At 43.1% G+C, this 26246-nt stretch overlaps 1 protein-coding gene across 3 annotated transcripts in view; it reads right to left on the bottom strand.

The window, feature by feature from the left end:
* The window catches only part of LOC146812352 (embryonic polyadenylate-binding protein-like), an 818377-nt gene that overhangs the window by 724960 nt on the left and 67171 nt on the right, over nucleotides 1–26246 (bottom strand). Inside the window, exon 2 of one of the 3 annotated variants that reach the window (XM_085619346.1) lies at nucleotides 12289–12359. The exons of the other annotated variants lie outside the window; for them this stretch is intronic. The gene's annotated coding sequence lies outside the window, so the exon portion shown is untranslated. The remainder of the gene's footprint in view (nucleotides 1–12288; nucleotides 12360–26246) is intronic. 3 annotated transcript variants of the gene reach the window in all.

Below are 26246 nucleotides of genomic sequence, written 5' to 3'. Positions count from 1 at the left end.
ACAAAATTAACTCTAACCATTGCGTGAGAAATGGGAAGACCTAGTTGGTAGACCCTTGACCAATGCAGAATGGAGTAAAACGTTGGGGAGTCCTAAGAAGATCTCCTGAAAGGCTAATTTTAAACTCCTAGTTCAAGCATTTTCGGATACATGACAAATCAAATTGAGTGTCATCATTAGACAAGCGGCTTTTAAAGAAACATACTTGAGAGTTACTTATTAAATATGGTAAAACAGTGTTGTCTTGTAGCTAAAAATTTTGAATAGATTTTACAATCAACATTGAGGAGGGTTATCGGTCTATAGTTCTTTTGAAGTAGGGGATCTTTCCCTTCCTTAGGTATGACTATTATGTTTGCTTCTGTCATGGAGTCCGTCGTGCGCCCTTCCTGAGCTAGATTATTAAAAACTCAGTATGGTCGGTTGTAGTTGGTCTGAAAAGGTTTTATAGAAAATTGCTGTAAAACCGTCTGGGCCCGGGGCTTTATTATCTTTCAAAGTTTTTATCGAATTTGTAACCTCTGCTGCACGGATTGGTTTTCCTAGCGCTAGTTTGTCTGTTTCAGTCAATTGGGGCAATCTAAGTCTAGTCAAGTATTGGGTACAATTCTCTGAGTTCAGTCCTGACACTTTTTTATATAAATCCTCATAGAAAGATTTAAAAGGTACTTAAAATATCTTTCAGTTTTATGTGTACTTGATCACTGACATCTTTGATGGACGAAATAACATTCTGGTTGTGTTTGTGCTTAACATATGAAGCGAGTAATTTGCCCGCTTTATTGGCTTTGCAAAGATTAAGGGCTTTAAATTTGTTTACCCATACTCCAGCTTGTTCGCTAAGAATTTTATTATATTCATATTTCTTTTGCATTAGTGATGTGAGGATAGAGTTATCTTTTAAAGAATTGGCATGGGAAGACTCCAGGGTTTTAATTTAGAGTTCTAATTTAACTAATTCAGCATTAATGTGTTTGTTTATTTTTGTTTTAATTTCAATAATTATTCCCCTTATGGTGGCTTTCAAAGCATCGCATAGGGTGTTAACGTTAATGTCAGGAGTGTCATTATGCCTAAAATAATGATTATAGCCTCTTCAATTTTCTTTTTGTCCTCAGGGTCTGACAAGACATTATTAAAGCGCCATCTTTTTGGCGAAGGTTCATTATGACTACCCGCCAGTTTAACGCTAATGCACAAATGATCCAACACCAGCTTAGGGGATATATTGGATTGTTCAATTAAATGGGTGAATGAGCCTGAAATGAGAATGTGATCAATTCAAGTATATGAATTATGTGGAGCGGAGTAAAAAGTATAGTCTCTGGAATCTGGGTGTTGAAGGCGCTATGCATCTTTGAGATTGAATTTAGATCATATAGTGTGAACTATGGTATGTGATCTGGGGGCTGTTGCTGAGAGTTTGAATTACTTCGGTGTGCTGCTACACTTACCTGCGGTGCCTCTTGATCCTTGGGGCAGTCTTCCCTGTGGCTTTTGAATCTCCCTCCCGCCGTCGCTGGACAGCCGCGACTGCCATGTGGGGGGAGAGTATTGGAACTACATCTCCCAAGATCCTTGCCACCCCGGAAGCGCCGCATTTTCGCGCCCGAAGGCGCTACAAATCTGACTCCGCCCTCCGCGTTGCGGGACGCGCGCGGGCGGCGCCGGGCTAAGCCCGGGCAAAGGGCGGGCCCTCTGTAGCCCTCAGGAGCCGAGGGAGGCCGGGCCGGGCTCACCCCCTTGACCTCTTAGACCCTTGCAGATACTGTTCCGTGTGGATGCTACTATTAGTGGTTATTTTATCTTTTGTGTATTTTATCGTTGTTGTATGTTGCGTCCAAGTACTCCTACGCTTGACTGTTAGGGGCTGTGCATTATTACAGTTATCACTATGACCAGCAACTCTAATAAGGGTACCCTTGATGGCTATTTATTGAAAGTCAATTCTGGGCTAGACCGAGAAATCACCCTTGCTGAACTAAGAGCGAGGCGTCGTAGTTCCATAGAGCACATAAAAAATATGTCTTTAGCTTCAACCTCTCAACATGAAGTAACTTCCCCTGATAAAAGTCCCCTTTCTCACTATGATATTACACATTTTCCGGACAACAATGACATCTCAATACCTCCTGGTAATCCAATCATGACGAACTCATCTAAAGATTTGTCCTCTCCCATTTTCTCTTCTCCTATTGATCTAAGCAGTGAACCAGTTGTATCGAATGAATCACAAGTAATGGTACCCCTATCCCAAAATGTTATTTCCCCTGGGGCACCCAAACAATTAGGCTCATTGCCTAGGAAAAGGAGGAAACTGGATTCTGAGGCTTGTAAAAATAAAACCAAATCCAGTTATAAATCTAAATCTATCTCGGCTTACACTGACAAAAGCCTTATCCACGACACTAATAATGTATCCCTCCCTGGTACCTCGGTATCCTGCTCTGTAAAAGATATTACTATTGCGGAACTAATGGGTAACATAGACAAATTATTTACAACACATATGCTACCCATTGTCGAGAGTTTAAAAAGCATTGAAAAAAGGCTGGCGAAAGTAGAATCCCTTATGGGTGGTAAAGGGGACCAACGTATGAACCCTGTAAAGCCAGCAAAGTCGCTTTCTACTGTTTCTGTACCTGCGATATCACCCTCCACTCTACCCTCACACCAGATACTTAGTCAAGGTGACTGTAGTACAAATCACATAACGAATATTCACGCAGGCAGAGCTAACACTCCCAAGCTAAAACAGTCAAATAAGGATAGAGCTTGCCGAGGAGGAAATACCCCACCGCAAGGGGATGCAATGCTTGATGGAAAGAGGCGCCACTTGGCTTCAATGGCTAAGATGCGTGGACCCTCTTCCATCAATCTTCCACCAGAAGCTGTTCCTCTCGTAGTGGTGCTTGCGGGTGTCCCCATTCTGAAGGATGATGCTATAGAGGGACATTCACATATAAAAAATAAGGTTCTTCACTGGTTAGGACAAAACCGCCCTCTCCCCTCGTACATTAACGGGGAAATTTTACACGTTAGGCGTCTACCATGGCTGGGTAATATACCAAAAAATATAAATGGGGACATTATCTTAATTAACTTTAGGGACCCCAGAGCCGTCAATCACATCTTAAATTGGCACACAAATCCCAGGAGCTCCTCTATCACTACTTGGGAATTAACTTACTTTTTTCCTAGACCTAGGTCAGTCTCCACTTTTAATCATGGGGCTTCACCTTCTATTCAACCTAATGTTTCAATTCCGACGAGAAATCGCTTTGAGGTGTTAGCTAACCTTGAAGATGTAGATTGACTTAACAACAACCAGGGCATGATAGTGAGTCCTGCTGAACCATTGTCTGACTCACTTCCTCTTGTTAACGAGACAAGAACCCCACAACAGGAAGTAATTACAGATATCTGTCCTGAACACTTAAATGTCCCTGATTTTTTATTAACAGCTAATTCACCAATTAATTCCCAGGGAATTACGGGGAGCTTATTCTTCTGGAATATTGCTGGGCTGACTTCCAAGTTGGAATCTGCAGACTGGATCTGCTTTGTTAATAATCATGATTTATGCATATTTCAGGAGACTTGGTCGTGTGAACCCTATTTTGTTCAGGGTTACCTGAATTACTCTGTGCCGGCCTTAAAGGGCCCTAGAGGAAGACCTATGGGAGGCCTAACAATATGGGTTCGCCAGAGCTTAAAGCTGGCTATTAAAGTTGTCGATACCAAAAACCAAGATATCCAATTAATCAGATTGGATTTGGATAAATTAGGGAGAATGGATATCTATAATGTTTATGTCCGGAGTAATAGGGGGGGGGGTGGGGGGGGGGGAGGTCTGATGTATTAGATGCTTTAACTAGACCTCGACACTCATTCTTTAAACAGTATTGTTATTGCGGGCGATTTTAATAGAACATTTGAACCCTTAATTAACGATGATAATTTATTTGGTGATGAGGAGGAACGACATTGGGGTGTTCCTAAACTAGAGCTTTCACCGGTTCTGCGGTGGACTGCCGATGTAATTGGCCTAAATACTTTGTGCTATGAAAAGGGCTTAAGAGCCCTAAATGGTAGGACCAGAGGCGATAGGAATGGGTCAAGTACATTTGACAACGGCCGACATAGCAGTAGAATTGATTACGTGTTATGTAGATTAAAATTATGGCCTTTGATTTGTGACATGGAGGTTGTAGGAAGGATCGAGAGTGATCATAATCCCCTGTGTACCATCCACAAATGGTGGTTACATAGTATCTTACCTCCATGTTCTTCTGTGATTCTTCCTCCCCGGATTGTGCCCACAAACAATATGCGGAGATTAAGGTGGGAAAATGTAGGTACTAACCATCAGGCCATTGCTGAGATCAATGGTCAGGTGGACTTGGCAATATCAGCTATAGAGCACCTTAACCCACTTAGCACCGACCTAGATAAAGTTGAAGGATTACATAACTCCCTCTTTAGTGTAATTAAGGAGTATTTCCTCAAACCAGTGAAAAATCATGATAATAGAATCCCTAAGCCTGCTAAATGGTATAATGAACAATGTAGGGAAACACGATTAGCTTTAGGTGAAGCCATCAAGGGGGGGCAATCCACCTTAATTCAAGCCGCTAGAAAGAACTACAAAACTAGTATATCTAAGGCCAAAAAAGCCTGGGATGAACACCACTGGACCGAGTTAAAGGCAGCCAGTGATAGTAGGGATTCCCGTTTATTTTGGCACATTGTTAGATGGGGAAAATCTGGTTTTCCCGAGTCCCCACATAACAATGTGCCGGAAGAAGAATGGTTAAAATTCTTTAAGACGCAGTATGCTGCACCAAATAATGACAACACGGTCCAGGAATTTAGTGTAGACCTTCCCAAAGTGAACCTCTTTGGTCCAGCTGAAATTATGTTGGCTTTGAATACGGTTGCCTGTGGACGTGCCCCTGGTCTTGATGGTGTGCCAGCTGATCTATTTGTTAATGACAAGGAGCGCTGGTGCCAATATATCCACCTTCTTATTAATGCTATTGCTTTGGGTGCTGCGGTCCCAAAATCTTGGCAGGGCGCAGTTATTATTCCTATTTTTAAAAAAGGCGACCGATCCCTTCCGGGAAATTACAGGCCAATAAGCCTCATAGATACCATCCAAAAGGTCGTGGGACGTGTGATCGTCAATAGGCTCCTGGATTGGGTGGATGAGACTAATGCTCTCTCACCATTCCAGGCTGGCTTTCGACGGTCCACAAGCACGGTGGATCAGGTTTTCCGTTTCACCCTGTTACAATGGAAGACGGTGGTGCTGGACAAAGGAAGCTTGTATGCGGCCTTTGTCGATCTACGGGCCGCTTTTGACCTTGTTCCCCGATCCAAGCTATGGATGGCCCTAAACAAGCAGGGTCTCCCTAGCGATTTATTATCTTTGATAATGAGGCTACACAAATCTAACTATGCCAGAATCCAGTGGGGAGGACTTGGTTCGATAACCTCGGACTTCCCTGTAGAGAGGGGAGTCCAGCAGGGATGTTCGATGGCTCCTGTTCTTTTTACCTTATATATTAACGATGTTGTTGCTCGTATGACTTCTGCACAAGTGGACGCTCCATTTTTAGCTGGGACTAAAATCCCCATTTTAATGTTTGCAGACGACACGCTCATCCTATCTAAAACACCTAGTGGTTTGCAGTGTGCTTTGTCTATTTTTGACCAATTTTGCGGGGAGTATGGATTAGAGGTTAATACTGCCAAAACAAAGCTTATGATATTCAACCCCCATCGTAGCTTTAAATCTAAAACTATTTTAAACGATCGCCCGCTAGAGGTAGTGAATACCTTTACATATCTGGGTATGCATATATCTAGCGAGAAGAATTGGCGGCATCATGTTGAAATTGCTACACTTAAACATAGGCAATTGGCAGGTGCTATCTGTACAGAGCATAGAAAATCATTGACCAAACCTGTAAAACCTGTTTTACAGGTATACGAAGCAAAAGCTTTAGGATCCGCCTTATATGGTGCCGAGCTCTGGGGTTTCGAGAAGGTTGTTGCTTTTCAAACCTCAGAGAACAAATTTTTAAGGGCAATAGTAGGTGTCCCTAAAAGTACTCCATTGTTGCCCCTTAAATATGACTTGGGTAGAAAAGCAATCTCAGACTTGGTCCAATTTCGCCCTATCCTGTATTGGCACAGGTTATGGACGACTCCGGTCCTTTAACATTATGCAGATGGCTTTTTAGACATTATAAGGTCCGACGTTTATCATAAAATAGGATGGTTAAAATCACTTAGGGCATCCCTGTCCGAGCTTGGCCTGTGCTCACTTTGGGATGATCCGGCGAGAGCCAGCTTTCCATCTAAAAGCACCTTAAAGAATATTTATTGGGAGTTGGTTGCTGCCCGGCACTGGAATAGCTCGAGTACCGGCTCTATGACTGGAGAGTTCCTGGAGGCCAAGATGTATCCTTGTCTAGACCCATACTGGGACATCATAACAAGGCCTCAGGAAAGAAAGCTTCTTTTCCAATTGAGATCAGGTGCACTTCCCCTCAAATTCCTGACATCTAAGTGGGAAGGGGATCTTGTGATGGTTGCCCCGCTTGTGGTACCAGTAAAGAAACTATTGGCCATTTCCTATTTGTCTGTAAGTTCTACGCGGTCCCAAGGCGTAACTGGTTGTCCCCGATGTGTAAAAATCTAGGAACAACCAGTGGTAATGTGGCCCTGCGTATTATCTGTACCAGCACTTTACCATGGATTTCAGTAGCCACTGCAAAATATCTAGTAGAAAGGAAATGGTCCCAGAACATGCGTACTTTTAAAACCTGAACAAAATCAACAAAATAAATATTGCAACAATTAAGGCATATCGAAGTGTTATTTAATCACACCTGGATCGAACACATGAATGTGTAAGTAAATTCACATTAATCAAAAAAGTGCAGGGTGCCACGGGGAAGGAGAGGGAGTGACGAGTTGGGTAGGGTAATAGGATAAGTGACATACATATATTTATAACAATAGTACAAGTCAATTGCTGGGCACATTAATATCGTGCCAAATAGTCAGGATGAAATTCATTCATTGCAAGATTGGATGTTTTGACAAAAACTATATACAAGCGAAAGAACACAGTGCTCATTGCACTATTGAAAGTACTGGCATAGTCAAATGTCGACGTTTCGACCCCTCGGCAAGGGTAGGTTGATTCAGTCCTTACGGGCGGGGTCTTCCTCAGGACAAAGAGGACGGTGAGGCAAGAAGGGTAGGCACCATGTTAAAGAACGGACATCTAGTCACTGTCAGCTTGGCGTCCAAAGGCGCAGGGGCTGGTAGGCTCCAAAAACGGGCGAGAGTGACGGACACTAGTATTGATAAAATCACAAAGGAGGTATTGATTACTCCATCATAACACGCCGTGACGTAGATCGGTGAGTTGAGTGAAATGAATCACGGGGGAATCGGCCTCTTTAGACGGCATCCATGAATGCGGCGCTCGGGGTTCTGACAAAGCACTGGGCCCGTGGGGAAACGCCCTTATAAATCTAAACCCGTGATTGTTTTCACTCACTTTGTTGATTTTGTTCAGGTTTTAAAAGTACGCATGTTCTGGGACCATTTCCTTTCTACTGTTTGATACCCAGGTCCCAGTGACTTTTGGGTTTGCCCTTTGTTTTAACACTGCAAAATATCTAGGCTGGGCGTGGTCGATTAGACAGAGACTGCTAGTCGTTTGACTATTCTCATGATCAGGGAGAGACTGCTAGTCTTTTGATTATTCTCTCCTATGTCATTTTCCCTGCATTTTTATTTTCATATCACGGTTTTAAAAGCATTTTTATTCAATTATTTATCTTGTCTTTTTTAACTTAAATCACTTACCGCTAAAAGAACAGTTTGTTTAATAGGGTCTTGATCAAGATAAAAATCGTACATGTATGCTTCGCATCTGATCTGCTGATCATAATTTAATCTTATTTTTAATCATTGTATGAAATGGTTATTGTAATTGTTCTTGCTTTTATGAATGATATTCGAATAAAGCATACTTGACTGACTGACTGACTGGTATGTGATCTGGTGGGGTGGTATTTGCAATTGGATTGTCTGTCAATTATCGGATCTAACGGAATATTAGAGTCTCCACCAACTATAAGATCCTCCTGAGGAAGACCCTCTATAGTTTTAGATCTACCCTCCCAAAATTCTGAGTCATCTGTGTTGGGGCCATATATATTCAGGTGTATGAGGTTTTCACCTTTCGTCAAGTGGGTAATTAATAGTCTACCATTGCTATCATGAGTTTGTGATTCTAACGAAACATTCGCTTTTTTAGCTAGCAAGATGATAACCTCTTACTTTTATGATTCGCCGGTGAATAAGCAATTTGTGAAATCCAATTATGCTTAATTATAGTATCATCTTTAGATAATTGTTTCTTGCAATAGAATTATGTCCCCTTTGGTTTTAGCTAAATTCTCAAATATTTTCCGGCGTTTAATTGGGTGATTGAGCCCTTTAACATTTAATGATATTATATTGAGATCTTCAGCAATATTGCATGTTCTAGGTTGGTCCATCACAAATACAACTGATAACAGGGTGTATTAAACACGTGTTATAGAAGAGGTGCTGACTTCCACAGTAAATACAGTCATTTTCATAAGACGCAATCACTGCATGGATATAACCTGTTAAGGCAAAAAAGACACTATAAATGGCAATAATTTTTATATTTAACATAGCACATAGGTACTCTTGTCCAATGGGGTCAAGATACAGCCCAACTAATAATAGAGAGAAGACCGCGAGCAACCAAAAAAAGAAGGAACAAAATAATAAAAAGCAGAAACAAAAGGGAATACCCAAGAAGAAACATGACAACACATCTATTAACATTCCTCATTTACTGGGGATTCACCAAACCCAAGCATCCTTCACCCCCCTCCCTCCCTACCCAGACCTGCAAACCTCAAATGTAGGAGGTGCGATGACAGGAGCGTCAAACTGTCTAGCTGAGATTGAGTTACATCAACAATATTAAGATTTCCAATTAAAGTGAATCAGATTAATGAAGGCATGAGATCATCAGAAGCAAACTAGCTCATAAGGAAGGCTACGGCCAGGGGCAAAGAGCAAAAATAGCCATCCCCTTTAACCATCTTGTATCGCAATAAGTATAGTAGGTATAATCAAGCTCTATATCTAGAAAACCCATCTATAAGTAAGGATCTGACTAGAAGATTATCAAACCCACAAGAGCTAACCACATAAAATAACAGATTGCGTGATCATACAGTGCTACAGCCGCTGATTAAATACAAAACGAACATTTAACTGTTATCCGGTTAATAAAGGATATATGAACATCATGACTCTTTTATTGGAGGAAGATTGGGCAGAATCCATATCATGAGGTTGGTACCCTTCTAAAAGAGAATTCCTGCGTAAAAATTATTTTGTGCCCATTCCAAATCATTTGACGGCATTTAAAAGAAACGTAGAGGATAGCTTCAGCATGTTGAAATCTCAGTCACCTACAGATAATAGGGCGGGTTATTTGATGTGAAGAATTGAAAGATGGCACTCTATGTGCACAGTCTAACTCAAAAGGGTTTGAAAATGTTATACCAGTAAACTGAGGTATTCAGTCTTCCAGAAAAGCAATCCATGAATCCGCATAATCTTCTGAACCTTCCGGAACACCTAAAATCCTTAGGTTACCTCTTCAATTTCCATCTTCAAGTTCGGCAGTTTGTTTTCCGAGATTGGCTGTAGTGTCACCAAGATATTTCATCTCTTTGTTGGTTTTAAAAGAAACATCTTCAACGTCACTGATTCTCTGTTCAACTGCTGCAATTTTGGAATGGATTGCACTCATGTTTGCTCTGATTGCCGTAAGTTCTAACTGCATAGTGTCCGTGTTTTGTGGACTTAGCAACATCGTGTACATCCGCGAGTCTCGTAAGAATCATATCCATCGTGCTACTCATGTCAGCTTTCATTTTAATGGGGGAATCAGATGGTGAAGGTTCCCCTTTGGCTTTTTTAAACTGCATCCTAGACTCTTTCAGCCACTGTAGCGGTGAAGAATTGGAAGGATGTATTCCTTCACAGTTTAGGTGTAGTCACACTAGAAAAGCTGCAAATAAAAGGCTGATAGTAATGGAGCCCTGTGCAACCGAACAATGCCCTCTATATCAGCCTGCTGTTAAACTGAAGTAAAACCACTCTTCAGTACATGTACACCACTGAGTCGCACAGTCAGTAAAAAGGGAAGGATCTGACTCCGTCAGCTTCACTTATGAGGCAAGGGACATCAAAAGCTACTTTAGTATCTGTATACAAAATAAGTCAAGCATATAGCTGAAGAAGTCTCACACTAGTATGTCAGAAGTATGGCTCTGGTTTAATGAGTGTTGCCCCTCATCAAAATTACTGGCCAAGGAAAGTATCAAACATATACTGGTACCCTCTTCGATATATGTGCAATTTAGGAGCCCAGCAGTGACCAGATCAGTTCCAACAGATCTAAAACACAATTGCAAGCCTGCTGCAACACCTTTGTTAAAGGTCTACCATATACATGGGTCACAGATCAGATTTTCGGCGTCATCTTATAAATATTGCTTATAACCAGCGAGAACAATCCCCCTAAGAAACACACTGCTTATAGGAGCCCATAAAATACTTCCAACAAAGATTGCACAGCAGACGGGCATTGTACAGCTCCTCTAGTGTAAATGCTCAATTCACGATCTCCTCGCAAGTCCGCCATTTTGAAGACAGGTACAGGGTTACGGTGGTAAAGCTGGTTCAATAAACAGCCCCTCTATAAAAATAACTTAACCGATTCCCCAGGCTGCAGTAAGCATCAGCGTTCGCTCTGTTCACCCAATTAAGGAGCCCACCTAATTAAGGAGCCCACTTCGAGTCGGAAGGCAGGATGCAACTTTACAACGCCGCCATTTTGAGGTCAGTCTGTAAAGTTAAGAGTCGCGCCGAACGATCCGCCAGAATTAATATTACGCACAACTCCTGATCGGAGAATGTAGTAAGGCACCAGTGCCTTATAACGATACCTGGCAAAGTCTTTCATGAACTTGTTGGCGTGTAGCGGCTCCAGAACAAATATCGGTCCCAATCAGCCTTTTTTAGCTCACGCACCGGAGTCAGTGGAACTTCCCCAATGTTGGTATCTCCACATATTGTTGGTGAAAAGTTGTGATTGGCAGCACCCACACGAGCAGCATGCCATCCGAAATCGAATAGTGCTTCACTGATGCCTCGATGGTTCTGATATCTCTGGAAATTGATTGTTCAACCTCCGCCCTCGACGGAACAATGGGATCAGGCAGCCATTGGCTCTGCCGTCCAAGCCACGCCCCCTTCCCATAATCTTATTAAAAATGGTTATACTGATTTTCCATTATGAAAATACAAGCATGCATCAACACATTTTACTAAATAATGCTGCAAAGAAATGGTACCCAGAAATTTTACCGTAGTTTAGCTAAATGTTTTTTTGCTCCTTTCATTTTATTTTTTTTAAAGCAAAGAATCTTCAATCTTGCTTTCAAGCTTCTGCAAATATTTGCATCTAATCAGAGCATTGTGGGAGTATTATACATAGCCTCATACTGCTAAACTTTGAAAACGTGTGAACACATTTTTGTACAGGAACCACTGTCAGAAGTGCAGTCAGTTCACAACATTTACGTAGAGCGTGCACCCGAATAATAAATAAATAATTAACCATAAATACGAGTTTGAACAGCATTAACATATGGACACAAATATTACCTTAACAGTGCCATTCCCTGATGAATAATATGATACTGCAAACTGGCATCCGAAGGGTTTGTGCTGCAGGGGGTTGGGCCTACTTGTCCCCAAGGACAAAATGCACATGAAAACTTGTTGCCCTTGACCCCAGACAATATGTCCCGGGCATCGGACTATAGGAATTCCACATCCCTGAACTAAGTAAATAGAATACACAGACAGATGTGGTGTCAGAGGGGTGCCCCCCCCCCCTCGCTTGCTCTCCCCCCCACCCCGGTCTCCACCATATGGGTGGGTAAGAGACGGGACTCATCAATAAAATAGGCACGTAAGGAAGCGAGTGAGTGAGTGTTGACCCCAGGATGAAGTAGCTGTTATTTGTTTCGTTCGTTTGTTATTATCAGAAAAGGCTAGATATTAGCTAGCATTATATACTTCCCACATAAACCAATTCTACACCAGGAACATGTTTAGAGTCTATAAGAACTAACTTACTCCGGATTGAATGTTGAAGTACAATGTATGGAAACAGAGCAAAATCCTGATGCATCAGTCTTTTCTTCTTGCTGTATGTGGAACAATTATAATGAACAAATAATTAACGCTCATGTACAGGAAATTGCATGGTAAGATGTGGATAATCAAAAAATGCTAATACATTATTTTTTTTATTTTATTTTTTTTAACAGGCTCGAGGCTTTGCCATGGATTTCCAGCTATAAACTGTAGCCCATAACCAAAAACCTCCAAATTATGACAGCTATTTTCATCTATGGTAGGACAGTGTATTATTATACTGTGTTGTCTTGCTGTTACCACAGTTTCCCAATTAATGACGTTTACAAAAGAATACATACAGCAATTCCTTCATTAGGAATGCAATTGTGTGATGCACATGCAGGAAACTAAAGCCGTATTACCAGAATATTGCTCTATGTGTACACAATTCTCTGGCCAGAGTCTTTTAACGATCATCTGGTTATGGAAACCGAGCATTCTCACATTTTGATATTGAGTAAAGAAGTTGGAGCAGGGTCAAGACTGATTTGCATATGGGTGGGCCTAAACTGGGATTGCATGGTGAGCCAGATTTCAAGTGGGGGTGAATTTTTATTTATTCTGCATTTCGTCCATTTGCTGCCCTAAGTGGGATGGGTATGACCAGACGTGGGCCCCTTGCTCACTGTGCCACTGTATTCAAGCTAGTTTGGCTGATGAGGGGTGAGACCCCGAAACTGGTCCCAGGATGCTTGTTTCTCGTCCAGGTAGGACCTGGGCTTGGTAGTTCGGGCTGGGCTGTTCCCATGGGGAGCAGGGTCAAGACTGATTTGCATATGGCTCGGTCTAAACTGGAATGGCGTGGGGAGCAAAACAGTAGATTTAGGCCCAGATCTCTTGACTGGAGGCGAAGGTTTGATTTATTCAGCATTTCTGTCATCTTTTTGTGTTGCTATGTTCACCCCAAGTGGGAAGGGTATTGCCAGACAGGAGCCCTGTGCTCACTATGCCTCTGGATTCAAGCTAACTTGGCTGATGAGGGGTGATACCCCAAAACTGGTCCCAAGATGCTGTTTTCCAGTCCAGGGAGGACTTGGCCTGCAGTTCGGGCTGGGCTGTTCCAATAAGGAGCAGGGTCAAAACTAATTTATACCGCACATCATGTTTGTGTGTTAAATTTGCCAATAAAATAGCTCAACCGGAGTAAGACTAACACCGCTTCAGGCTCAATATATCAACGGCCCATTTGAAACCCATTCGATAGATCGACACGTTTTCCATAGGTGGTACAGCAGTTTAGGCACCACAGGTTAAGCTGCTAGCCCGCTTGTTCCTAATGGGTGTGTTTTAGTGCAGAATGTGGGGAAATAGCTCCCCGAACATTTCCCCAATGATCCAATGAAGTACCTGAAGTTCTTCACTCGTGTGAAATTGTAGTTCGCGTTGATAGACAGTTATTCTGGATACCCAGTCTAGACTAACTTTTTTTGATTTGGGTGTAGAGCCAATGACACCAAAAGACCAGAATATTGAATGATGCAAATTTATGCAAAAATACTTTGAAGCAATTCAAAACAGATTCTAAAATTAAGTAGGCTCCAAAGAGCAGAGTCATGCAAAAAATAAGGGGATGATTAAGTTAGGACACTCAGAGGTCAGTGCCCAAATAGAGGTATTTCTATGAAAAAAACATTTATTAAAAAAACAAAAATAAAAAGCAAAGTGCCTAAGACTTGGTTATGGGGCTATAATCCCAAATGCAATGGAATGTCTAAACTCTTTTGAGTAAGGTTTACAGTCTATAGTTCTATTATGCCTCATGGGATTAAAGTTGTGTGTGGATATTGGTTTGTGGGTGAGCTAGAGATAGAAAAATGGGGCCTGTACCTTTAGTCAGGCCACTTGTGATAAAAAGAGTCCAGTGCGCTTGGGGCCCACAAGTGAAACAACTAATGTCAATACAAGTTCCATGATTTCGACAGAAAGAAAATGTCTTTCACCATTTTATTCCTATGGATGATCAGCACCGTCTGAATGGGGTCTTGCAGTCCAAGGAAAAAGGATCAGGGACAATAGGTCTAACGTTTCTTGAATGCCTTATAGGACTGATGCTGCAGTGGGTCCAATGTGTGTCTCAGGGCAGTTTTACATCCTAAAAGCACCACCACTAGTCCAACAGACAAAATTTGATGCCAAAGATTCTCTTCATTGGGCAAAACATTTATTCAGTTCCAGGACTAGGTAAACCAAGACATAATTCCAATCCTCTGCAAGGTTTGCTTTAATTCCTGGGCAGTGATCCTGTTAGGAACACAGTTTGCTTTGTAGATATTTGATTTTATAGTGCAAGCTTCAAGTATTTTCAACTGGAGATTGATGCAGAGTCCACTTCATAGTCAACTCCATTAGCTCAACCATGGCAACCCAGCCACAAGCAGCTGGGACAAATGCTCAAGAGGACTTGCATTGGGTGAGAGATTCCAGACATCTACTGTACATGGTACAGGCCTCTTAAGGCCAAACTTCCACAGACCTGATATTGTGGCCTTCTCCAATCTCCATGGCTGTTTCGGAAGGTTTTGGGGTAGAAAGATCACACACTGAGCTCATATCCTCTTCCAAGAAATCATACCAGGCCTCATCTGGCTTGAATTGTCCCATGGCTGATGTAAAAAACGAGCCCTAGAGTCCTTGTTTAACGTCATGTCCTTCCTCAGTACTAGACTGACTTCAAAATCTACAGGTTGTGACAGAAGAAGGCCTAGAAAGGGAGATAGTGTGGGTGCAGAGACATTACTGCCATTATGTTAACAAAGAAAGAGCATCAAGGTGGGAGACCACAACTGAATGTCAGAGGAGAATCCATAGTGATGCTCTCATCTGTGTAGCCATTCCTCATAAGTTAAAGGCATAGGTTTATTTAGCAGTCTCCAATCAAAGCCATACGTTCATTTTTCTGCTCAATCTACGAAGGTCCTGAGGTGAGGGGCTTTGCAGTAAACTCAAGTGTGCTTAATCCTGAATTAGATAACAAGCAACTATTTACAGGTCAACCGTGACTGAACTCTTCTCCGTAAGCAATAACAACCAAATATTAAAGCATGGCTTCTGAGCAGGGTCTTCAATGTGCAACGCCAACTTCAATGCCACTCCTGAGCAGTCTGTAAATATTTTCCGTCAAAAGAGGGTCTAGGCAGACCCTCTATGTAATTTTGTCCTCATATAACCTCTATGAAATAAGCATCCTCTCAGTCCTAACCATCCTGGCTGCTTATATCTTGGGGTCTGATCTCAGCTGATGATCTTACGAAACCCAGCCCGCATTGTAAATCGTGAGCTGACCAAGAGGTGTAGTCATTAGACACCTTAGTCCAGGAACATCCAGCTAAGCAGAAATTAACAACTCACAAAATAACACAAGCTCGATTATCTTCCTGTAACGGTGACCTTTTGGTCCAAGTCTCTGAAGTATCTTACAGGATTCTACCAGCCTCTCAATATGGGAGGTGGCGCCTGGCGCCAGTTCTTACAAATTTCCCTTCTAGCTAAAAGGATCTAGTAAAATACGAGTTTGCTCTGCAACCCTGAGAGTCCATCCACCCCCTCAGGTGACAGCACAACACCAAACCGGTTTACAGGGGGGCTTACCTCCACTTCTTTGCCCAATACGTCTGACAAGGTCTTACCCACATTGTCCCAGAACTCCTTCAACAACGAACAGTTGGCAAACATGTGTATGTCATCCGCTTCCTGGGAACCGAATCTGGTTTCTCCATCACCTCTTATTTTAGATAGCTTGAGTGGGGACCAATAAATCCTGTGGAGTGTAAAAAAGTGGTTTCGCCTCAGTGCAGCAGATTTTTTAAAGGGGTAAAGCAGGTCTAAAGATACTTACCATAGGTTTTCCAGCACCTCGTCGGGCAAGCATTTCTCCCATACCAGATGAGGATGGTCCAACTTCCAGTCTGCTGCAGTGAGGAGATAATTATACCAAAGCGCTACTTCCTTTTTCTGTGGGTGTTGGTCTTGCAGGTTGTCCTCCATTGAGTTATGTAACAGAAAATGCCACTGTTGGTTCTTATACCACGTTGAAATTTGGTAGTATTTAAATCTAGACAGCATGCAGTTTGTTCAATTTCTCCATGTGTCCCAGGACAGGCAGGTGTTTCCTTCCACTATGTCCCTCCACCGTGTAACGCCCGCTGTTTTCAGAGGCTGAGCTAGGGCACCCAAGAGGCACTCCAGTGTTCCCGGGGAATCGCACACGGGGGCACATTCGCTGTAATACGGTATACCTAGACTTGAGCGGCAGTCGAACCATAGTTTGGCAGCGGCATGTAAGAACTTCAGGGCCAACAAATTTATACATAAAACCCTCATCTGGGCTGCCCAACAGCATATCCTTGAAAATGCTACCAGTCAGGGTATCATCAGGCCAGAGAAGAAGCATCCTGAAGTTCTTTAATTGGTAGGCACAACAATATATTTGCAAGTCTCTTAGGCCCTGGCCACCTTGCAAAAGCTTGCGCCTTAACTTTTTCCAAGATAACCTGATTCCCTTGCCAGCCCATATAAAAGCAGGGATCCTACCCGGAATTTTAACTAGATAGCTTTTGTCAAACACCAACGGAATATTATGAAATAGCTAGGCAAACGTAGGCAGGACGCACATTTTGACCTATTTTGTCTGCCCATAGTGAGGGAGAGACTGCCATCTTTTCAAAAGTAAATTGGCTTCCTTAAAGACTCTGGCAATATTTATTTTGGGCAATTATTTTAGCTCCTGTGTCATGGTTACTCCTAGGTATCTTATCTCCTTTGATAGCCTTACCCCCTGTACTACCAACTTCAAGGTCATAACTTCGGTCTTGTCATGGTTAACCTCGTAGCCAGACATTTTCCCAAAAGCCTGTACTTCAGTAAATAGTTCAGGTTGGGCTTGGTTGACATTAGACACAATCAAGTCATCAGCATACAAGGATAACTTCCTTACAAAGCAGTTTACAGTAAGAGAGAGTATTTCTTTATTTTGCCTTAAACTTTGGGCAAGGGGCTCGATATACAAATCAAAGAGAATAGGTGACAGTGGGCACACTTGACTTGTGCCGCGCCCTATTGGTACTGGGGCTGTGAGGTTGCCATTAACTACAATCTGCACCCGAGGGGATTTTTAGATTTTCTTTAGAATATCTCTAAAAGTCTTGTCAAAAACAAAAGCCTTCAATGGTCTACTCAAGTAGTGCCTGTTAACCTGGTCGAAGGCTTTCACAGCGTATAGGGTGATGATCGATAGCGGGGCATTGTGCGTTGTTGCCAAGTTTATTGAGCCAATTCGATTCAGGACCAGATCTTTCATCTGCCTACCATGAAGGAAGCCATTCTGGTCTTCATGGATTATTGACCCCACGATTTTACATAAATCAAGCATTTAATACCCCAGTGAAGCTTTTATAAATCACAGTTCAATAGTGATATTGGCCGGTAAGACTGGCATTGCATTGGATCCATCCCGGTCTCTAAGATTAGCGTGTTAACAGCCTCACTCCATGAGCTTGATAAAGAGGAGGTACCTCTCAGTATTTCATTGAACAGCCTAAGCCAAATAGGGATGATCGCCTCAGCCAATACATGCAGATGTCATTAGGGATGGAATCCGGACCTGCAGCTTTCCCTTTCTTAGTTTTATTAAGAACGGTCAGGATCTCAGTCCCTGATATGTCCTGGATAAGTAGCGTTATTTTGTCCGAACTTAGCCTCAGGAGTGGTTTCCTAGCAAGCCACTGATCCAGGGCGGACTCGTCTACTACGAAATCCTCCCGGTATAGATCCTAGAAGAATTTAGTAAAAGCCAACTCAATGTATTCTTTGTCCTCTATATACTGCCCATTTCCCAGTTTAATCTTACTGTTGTAATTGTGGGACCTATCCATGCTGCTCTTCATTGCAAGTAATTTCCCGCAATCCTCCCCTGATCGAAGCCCCTCATTTTGCTAACTTCCCACTTCTGAAGCAAGATCCCCTGCGTCGTGTGTCTAAATTCCTGCTTTAAGTCTTCAACTCTCCCCACTAAGCTTTCTTTTTCTGCTGCCATAAAATGCCCGGGCTTTAAGGTTGCTTTAGCTCTTATTAGCCGCTCCCCTAACAAAGCAATCTAACAAAGCAATCTCTCTTTTCTGATCTGAGCCAGGTCGCCGCTGCACCCTTCAAGACCCCTCTCAGCCAAGCCTTAACAGAATCCCACACAATGTGTAGGGGTGCAGTGTCTAAATTATGATTTTAAAAAGCTGCAATCTCCCTCCTCACCTTACCCATAATATCGGACTGCAGGAGTAGCCTTCCATTTAAGGTCCACCTTCTAGGCAGCGGTCTTGAGGGGACCTCAATTTTTAATCCTATTGCTCCATGGTCGGATAGATGTATAGGTAAATACTCTATTTTCCTAACATTTCCCAGTTTGGGGAGCTCCATAAAAAAGTAATCGATTCTTGAGTAATGGTCATTCTTCTTACTGAAAAAGGAGTAGTCCCTAGCATCACCCTTTTTCTTACGCCATATATCACATAAATTTAAGTTGTCTAGCATTGCGAGAAGATAAGCTTCAACTTGCGGTGCAGCAATTTGGGTGTGGGGAGAGGATCTATCTAGCCTATTATTTAGAATGATGTTGAAGTCCCCGCCAATTATCAAAGGGGCTTCAAAATAGAGCTGGGAAGAACAGATGTTATTCAGGGGTGTGATGTAATCTTCATTTTTGCCGTAATAACTGGCAAACGTGTAGAAAGTAGCACAGCTCTTAATTTCCGCTACCACCCAGCGCCCTCTCTCATCTGCTTGAGATTTGCTTAGCTCTATTCCAGAGTTTGCTTTCATTATTATGGAGACTCCTTTAGAGGAGCATTGTTGGTCAGTGGCTATAACCTGGTCTACCCATCTTTGCCTAATAAACAGTGCTAGACATTCAGATAGCAATAGGTGCGTCTTCTGGAGCATGAGAATCTGATCTGGACTGTCCTTCAAATATTGAAGGACCAATCGCTGTCTCCTTTTGGACTCTTAAGCCATTCACATTCCAACACTATCTCCAGGCATTCTCCCCTGGAAGGGCACACCCTATCCCCTGATCACTATTCCAAATCCAGCTGCATCGAATAATCTCGGTTATATGAAATGAGGACAATTTTTCCTTTTTACCCCAATGCTCCCCACCACTACACGTGCATCCCACCCACACCCTCCCCCAGGGAACCCTGCGACTGCCCATTAGCAAATGCCAATTCGAGCTGCTGTCCACTGACCCCAAAGACTAATCTTACACAGAAAAAAAACCTCCCAAAGCAAAGAAAAAAGGTATTTTAACTATCTGCTGGCTTATTAAGTGCCAGAAGACTGTCTACCTCCTCTAAGGTTACAAAATTATACATTTTGTTTGCCCACATCACTTTGAGAAAGGCAGGCAACCTTAACTGCACTTGAGCGCCCATTTCTTTCAAAAGGATCAATCCGCTTGCCCATCTCCCACCTTCTGTCTTCTGTCACCCCTGAAATATAAGACCTTATTTTGAATGATAGGTCCTGAACCTGAATGGTATTTTGTTTTAAGAGTTGCCCCCAGTAGCTTTTCCTTAAGGGAGTAGGATTGTATGTACACCAGGATTTTCCTAGGATTCTTCTGGCCATGATTAATATAAAAAGGGTCCCGATGCACCCGTGGGATTTCTGCTTCCCAAACTGAAGTGAAAGCAACTTGTGGGAAGGCTTTACTCAGAATATCTATGATAAAAGCTTTAACTTTGTCCCCCTTCCACCCCTTCCTTAATATCAAGGATCCGGATGTTATTTCTTCTGGATTTGTTTTCCAGCCTTTCCAACCTATATGATAGGTCCTTCTCTATCAGTTTAAGCCTGACCACTTCCTGGGTGTTATCCTCCAGGCCCGACCTCAGTTCTAGCACTTTATTTTCCAGGTCCTCCATAGTCTGTGTTAATGCAGAGAAGTTCTTCTACTACTACTGCTTGTGTCTTGAATTTTCCACTGGTTATTTTCTGATAGAGAAACGCTCCTTAATTTCTACCGACAGCTGACTTAACAGCCCATGCACCGAACCCAAGCCTGGCATGTCATTAGTAGCCTCCTTAGGAGGATTAGTTGGTGTTGAATCGTTTCCCACCAACTCTGTAGTCCCAGATACAGGGACAGAGTTGCTTAAAACCGAGAATCTATTTTGAACCGGTATAGCCAGATGTAATAGTGAGGCATTTTCTGGTGGGGCTGTTGCCTGCTCGGTGGTTCCCATACTACCCTGTGGGTTTAATTTGAAATATGACCTAAGGAGGGGGTCACTCCTGGAGCCACTGGGGGCGATCTCTTTTTCCTCTCTTTTAAAGGGATGACTTTGAATTGCTTCGTATGGAGATTTTTATTTTTACTCTTACCCTGTGGGGGAACTGCAAGATGTTTGGAACGCAGGTCTGGTTGGGGTATAGGCTCCTTGCAAAGCAAATTGTTAGACCTCAATTTGTACATTTTGCTGAGTGTTCTCACTATCCGGGATAGTAGATGACAAAACCCCCTTGTGTTGGATTAACAATTCACTCTCTCTGTTGCTATGCCTTTTACTCCCAGGAAGCTGAAACATAGGGACCACATCGTGTTTCTGCCTATCTTCTTTTACTTGGTCTTCCAGGTTGAAGGCTCCAAGTTGGCAGTCTGCAGAGGAACCTCCTTTCACAGACGGAGCCGCCAGAACAGGCAGACTGCAGCCAGCAAGCTCCCAACAGCCTCCCTGGAGCCCTTCCAGGAAGCTGCGGGTGCTGACTGACACGGTTGACCCTGGAACTGGAGCCAGGATTTCCAGGTCAGAGCAGGGTGCGGAGCGCTGCTCTGAATTCACTGAGCGCACAAGCAGCCCTAAAAATCACCAGGCCCATACACATTTGCAGAGGGCGAGAGTTGGGCACAGTAGACAGACGCAGAACGAAACACAGGAAGCGAGGTAAGCACCTGAGCCGTACGCTGCGCGTTTGGAGCCGGTGGAGTACGAGTCCTGGACCACACCTGGGAACGAAGACCAAGCGTGGATAGCAGGTGCCTCAAAAGTGCAGGAAAACAAAAACACAGTGAAGGATGGGAGGATGGGAAAAGAGAGTCGGGCGTGGTGTGTGAATAGGAAACTCCCTATTTGTTGTCGGACCGGTATTACTCATTTCTAAATCGGTTCCCCACTGGGTCGGTATTACCACTTCGTGTGTTTGTCAATGTGATGGGGGTCTCTGTCCAGGCATTTTTACATTTTGAATCTTTCGGCAAATTGTACTGAATTTATTCAAAATGCTTTTTAATTCCTACATGGAAAAGATACAACTTTGTTCAGCATAGAACAGTTTTTCGCTTACCTTTACTAAAGGGGATGTTGTTTGTTTTGCTGTAAGTGCTTTTTAAAATCTGTCTTGACATGCCGAAAGACAATGTGGTTTTTAAATTTTGAAGTCTTATTACATTTTGGTCATCTTAACCTCTCAGTTTTGTGTATGTACTGTATGTATGTTTTACTTTTGTGATTATATTTTTAATCAAATAAAGTACCAAATACACAGGAGTCAGGTGCCAAGTCATTATCCTGGTAGAGTACGGTGGGGTTTTACGAATCATCGGTCGGCGGAGAGCTGCTCCCGGCCGGCTTCCTAGCGGGCAGCCATGTTCCCGACCTCATCCTCCTCTCTTTGTGATCTTGACAAAAACTAGCGAGTGAAGCTGGGGGTGGATAGACCATCTGTAGAACACAACATAGTTTCTCAGCCATCCCTGGTGTGGAGATCCCAGACTCTGGTGGAGAAATCTTGAAATACTGGACTGGAAGTCTGTCTTATTTTCAGTCTGGAGTGCAGACCATGGTGGTGTATGTAAAAATTAGTTGTGAGAGAAGTTCTGAGCAGTTTTGCCAATTCCAGTTATAAGGGTCCAAGCAAGGTACATCTTACAAGGGGTTAGCAGGAAGGTTGGGAGAGAAGTAGGAGCTTCCAAGAAGAACCCCAAACCAAGGGCTTAAAAACAGATGTTACTCTAATCTACCTGTGGAGTTCGGGGTGGAGATGGAGCACAATTGGGGGCGGGGGGCCCTTCCAGAGAAAATGGGCCAATAAATGACCTTCTCTACAAACTATCGTTTCACACACTACGAGGGATTCCTGGCAGCCTGGGCTCTCTCCAACCTATCTTAGGCAACCTTTCGATGTAACAAATACAAAATGAATTATATATCCAGAAAGGGGCACACACAAGGAACATTCTTCTCACACATGGATGCGCAAGTTACTTGGTTATAGTCTGCGTCAGTCGGCTGAGCAAACCCCTCTTGATTTGATGGTTCAGCTGTACGGCACATGACATCCTAGACTAAACGTAAGTGCCAAGATGGGCAAGACTAAATTGGGAGGGAGTTTGAACAGTGTAGAATCGCCCCGCTCCCTTCCCTGCTCCCACAATACTTGACCAATAGTTACAACATGCCATGACCGCTATTGACACAGAAATCAATCACATGGAAAGAAGATTGTCCTTCACTTCAACAGAAGGTTTAAGCACCAAAACTAATACTCCTGCTTCTCTTATTGCCTTAGCCCATTCAAACCATGCAAGCCCAATACAGTTTCTCCAGACCTCAATCAGTCATCAAGGCTTCGGAGGTTGTTTTACTGTCCCCGAATCCTCCTTCTTCTGAAAATCGCCAATTCCATAAGGCCTCTAAACTAGCTAATGGGCCAACAATACCCAAACAATTGAAGAAAATTCTCCCAGACAACTAAGCCTGCCAATGCATTAAAGACCACAAAGGATTTAGTAACCTTCCCAGTTCACTTAGAAGAGGAAATCCTAGAGGCATGGGGAAGAACATGACTGACACTGGAGGGGGATCTGGTGTTTGGAGGCAGTATTTATCTATCAATTTCAACTCCCCTACGGGATGAACTGTGACCGATTTGGGTTAGACTGGACACCATAGACCGTAACTTACAGGACTTTAAAAACATGAAAGGGAATCCAGAAGTCTTTACTAACCGCCTAGTCAATGAAACCCATATAGCTATAGGCCAGCCAGGTTAGCTAGAGCAAACTCAGAGTAATGAGCCCCCGCGATACTCAATCCGATTCCCATACCCACAGCAAACTCTGAAAGGGATAGATAGATCTCATGTTCAGTGTGGTCCCAGGGGATAAAACTATGAATTGGCACCTCTGAGGAGGAGGGAAGCAGAGGGAGGCAGAATAATGAAAGAAGAATTACTTGAAGATACACAACCGGCAATAGGCCTCCCCCTTCTGCATGCCAATATGTAGTCATACTTGTTGGGGTTTTCAGATTAGGAAAAGATCACAAGGAATCGTATGAAGAACTTTTCAATAAAACTTTAAATTGGCTGGCCTGTCAGAGACGTCCTGCTTTTACAGGCCATAAATACCTTGATGGTAAGGAGGGTGGGGTGGGTTGGTCCCAAGGCTGCAGACCACCAAGGGGATTGCATCATCGTTAACCAGGCTAAATAAATGGCTTTTACTGGAAAACAGGAGCACACATTTAGAGCCAAGTAATATTGATTTGTTGCCTCTTGGTTATTTTTATAGACACATTTTTCAAACACAAAGAGCCCCTACTTGACCTGCCAGTTATATAGGATGAACAGCAGTAAGGGCTCCTCTTATTGGAGACAGGGGGGAAGCCACCCTGGATAGTACCTTCACCATTCCCACTTATAACAGTTACAATGCCCCAGCAGGCATCGATGACTTGCTGGGTCAGAACCAACGCATCACCAGGTAACCTGCTGGTGGTAGTGTGGGGGGAGGGGTGGAGAGGGATCCAGAAGAAACAAGAACAGATACATCAAAAGAAGGCATGGTACCCCAGAAATCCCAGGAGGGTTTGCTGAATGGGATTATCTGGAATATAGCTGGATTAAGCTCTTTTCTGACTGATGAAAAGGGGCGAGATGTGTGTAAATCCTTGGACATTCTGTACTTTCAGGAGACCTGGGATTCGGGGGTGCAGTTATTTATGAATGGTTTTGTCAGCTCTCAAGTAAATGCAGAGCTCTCAAACCATGGAAGGGCTAAGAGAGGTCTAGCAACCTCTGTAAGTCTAAGGGTGGGTTGTGAAGTGGAGTAGAAAGCTTTTGACTTGGGGATTATTTTGGTAGATCTGTTATCATTTCCTCAAACGGTGAAGGTTTTAATCATGAATGTTTATAAATTTACCCTCAGTGGCTGCTCTCGAATCTGAATTAAGACTTTCTTTTTTTTTTTTTTTTTTTAAATAAAAGGTTTTGACAGACTGTCCAATTTTTCTGTTTAATATATTAGTGGTGGGGGTTCAATTTACACCCAGTAAAGACCTGTACTAATAAAAAGAAGGATGCAGACTCTGAAGTGGGCTGCAAACTGGTTCATTTGAGCCATTCACGCCAGGGCGATACGATTAACCTCCTCATATCAGAATGTAATCATATTTAGCATGTAGGATTCGTATTGAGGATTATGGTTCACATAAGACGGTACCAACCTTTAAAAGGTAGGGGAGCAACCTCCATCATTGATTTTATCAGTTTCTGCGAATCTGTACTCACTTCTAGAGGGGTTCAGGACCTTTTGGAGTACTTTTAGTGACCATAACCCCCTTTTGGCTGAATTTAGGTACAGTGGTTTAGGGGAGAAGCCTTTTAACATTTCTAGCAATCCCTTTACACCAAAGGAGCAGGGCAGGATACTCCCCGAGAATTGTTTGAGGAAATTGGTCAAGATATGCAGTCATGATTTTGAGGCGTGGCTAAACCCCAACTCTTTAGACCAGGCTATTCTGAACGTGTACTCCAATATTTGCAGGGAGGTACAGGAAGCTCTTATTAGTCCTAGATTGAAATCTAATGAGGAAGGCCCCAAATGGTTTGGCAAGCTCTGCACAAAGGCTTAGAAGGACTTAAAGCCGGCCCTCAAACAAAAGCCAAGGAATCCGCTGGCGATTAAAGTGGCCAGAAGCAACTACGTGCAAGCCCAAAAGGATAGGAAGAGACAACTTATAAAAAAGCATTGCAAGGATTTACAGGAAGCGTGTGAAGAGAGAAATAGTCTAGCCTTCTGGAGAAGTGTGAACCGTCCTCTCTTTAATCAAATAACCCCACCAGACATGAGACAATACATGCCAGCCAACAATTGGGTTGCGCACTTTGAAAATATTTATTCCGGTGATTGCGTCTCTAGGTATTATCCAGTGCCAGAGTGGGGGCTGCTGCAGACATTTCACTTAGAGGAGGTAAGAGAAGGCATAGCTGGAATTACACTAGGGAAAGCACCAGGACATGATGGGGTGACCGGAGATCTTTTAAAATCATGCAAGTACTTCTGGGCCCTACTAATCGTTCATCACCTGAATTCTGTAGCCAGTGGCCATTTTCCTACATCCTGGAAGGAATCAATTATTGTACCGGTTTTTAAAAAGGGAACCAGAGGATCCAGCGTGCTACTGGTCTACATCATTCATAGTCGTGGAGGTAAAGGTTCTGGGCAGGATTCTCCTAAAAACTATTGGCGGATTGGTTTTACTGCAAAGAAATGTTGCTGGGGGACAACTAAACAGAATCTTAATCTGGTGATTAATAAATATAAAACTGTTAAAAAGGGCAGCATACACAAGGCCTTCATGGACTTCAGAACAGCATCTGACACAGTGGATAGATCTAAACTGGGGGCTGTGCTGAGGGACATGGGGGATGGATGAGGCCCTAGTAGCCTTTCTGCTCCATCTGCACCTGGGTCTTGAGGCTTCAGTGAGGTTTGGCCCCATGGGAGCATGCACTACACACTTTCAGTTAGGGCAGGGAGGTCCAGCAGGGTTGTATTCTGGCCTCCATGCCCTTTATCCTGTATATTAATAGGCTAGACCAGTTATTAAGAGAACTCTGCGAAT

Source organism: Triturus cristatus, chromosome 7 (genome assembly GCF_964204655.1).
Source record: "Triturus cristatus chromosome 7, aTriCri1.1, whole genome shotgun sequence".
Classification (NCBI taxonomy): Eukaryota; Metazoa; Chordata; class Amphibia; order Caudata; family Salamandridae; genus Triturus; species Triturus cristatus.
The sequence above is the reverse complement of the archived record's forward strand: the minus strand, read 5'-3'. Positions and strand labels throughout refer to the sequence as shown.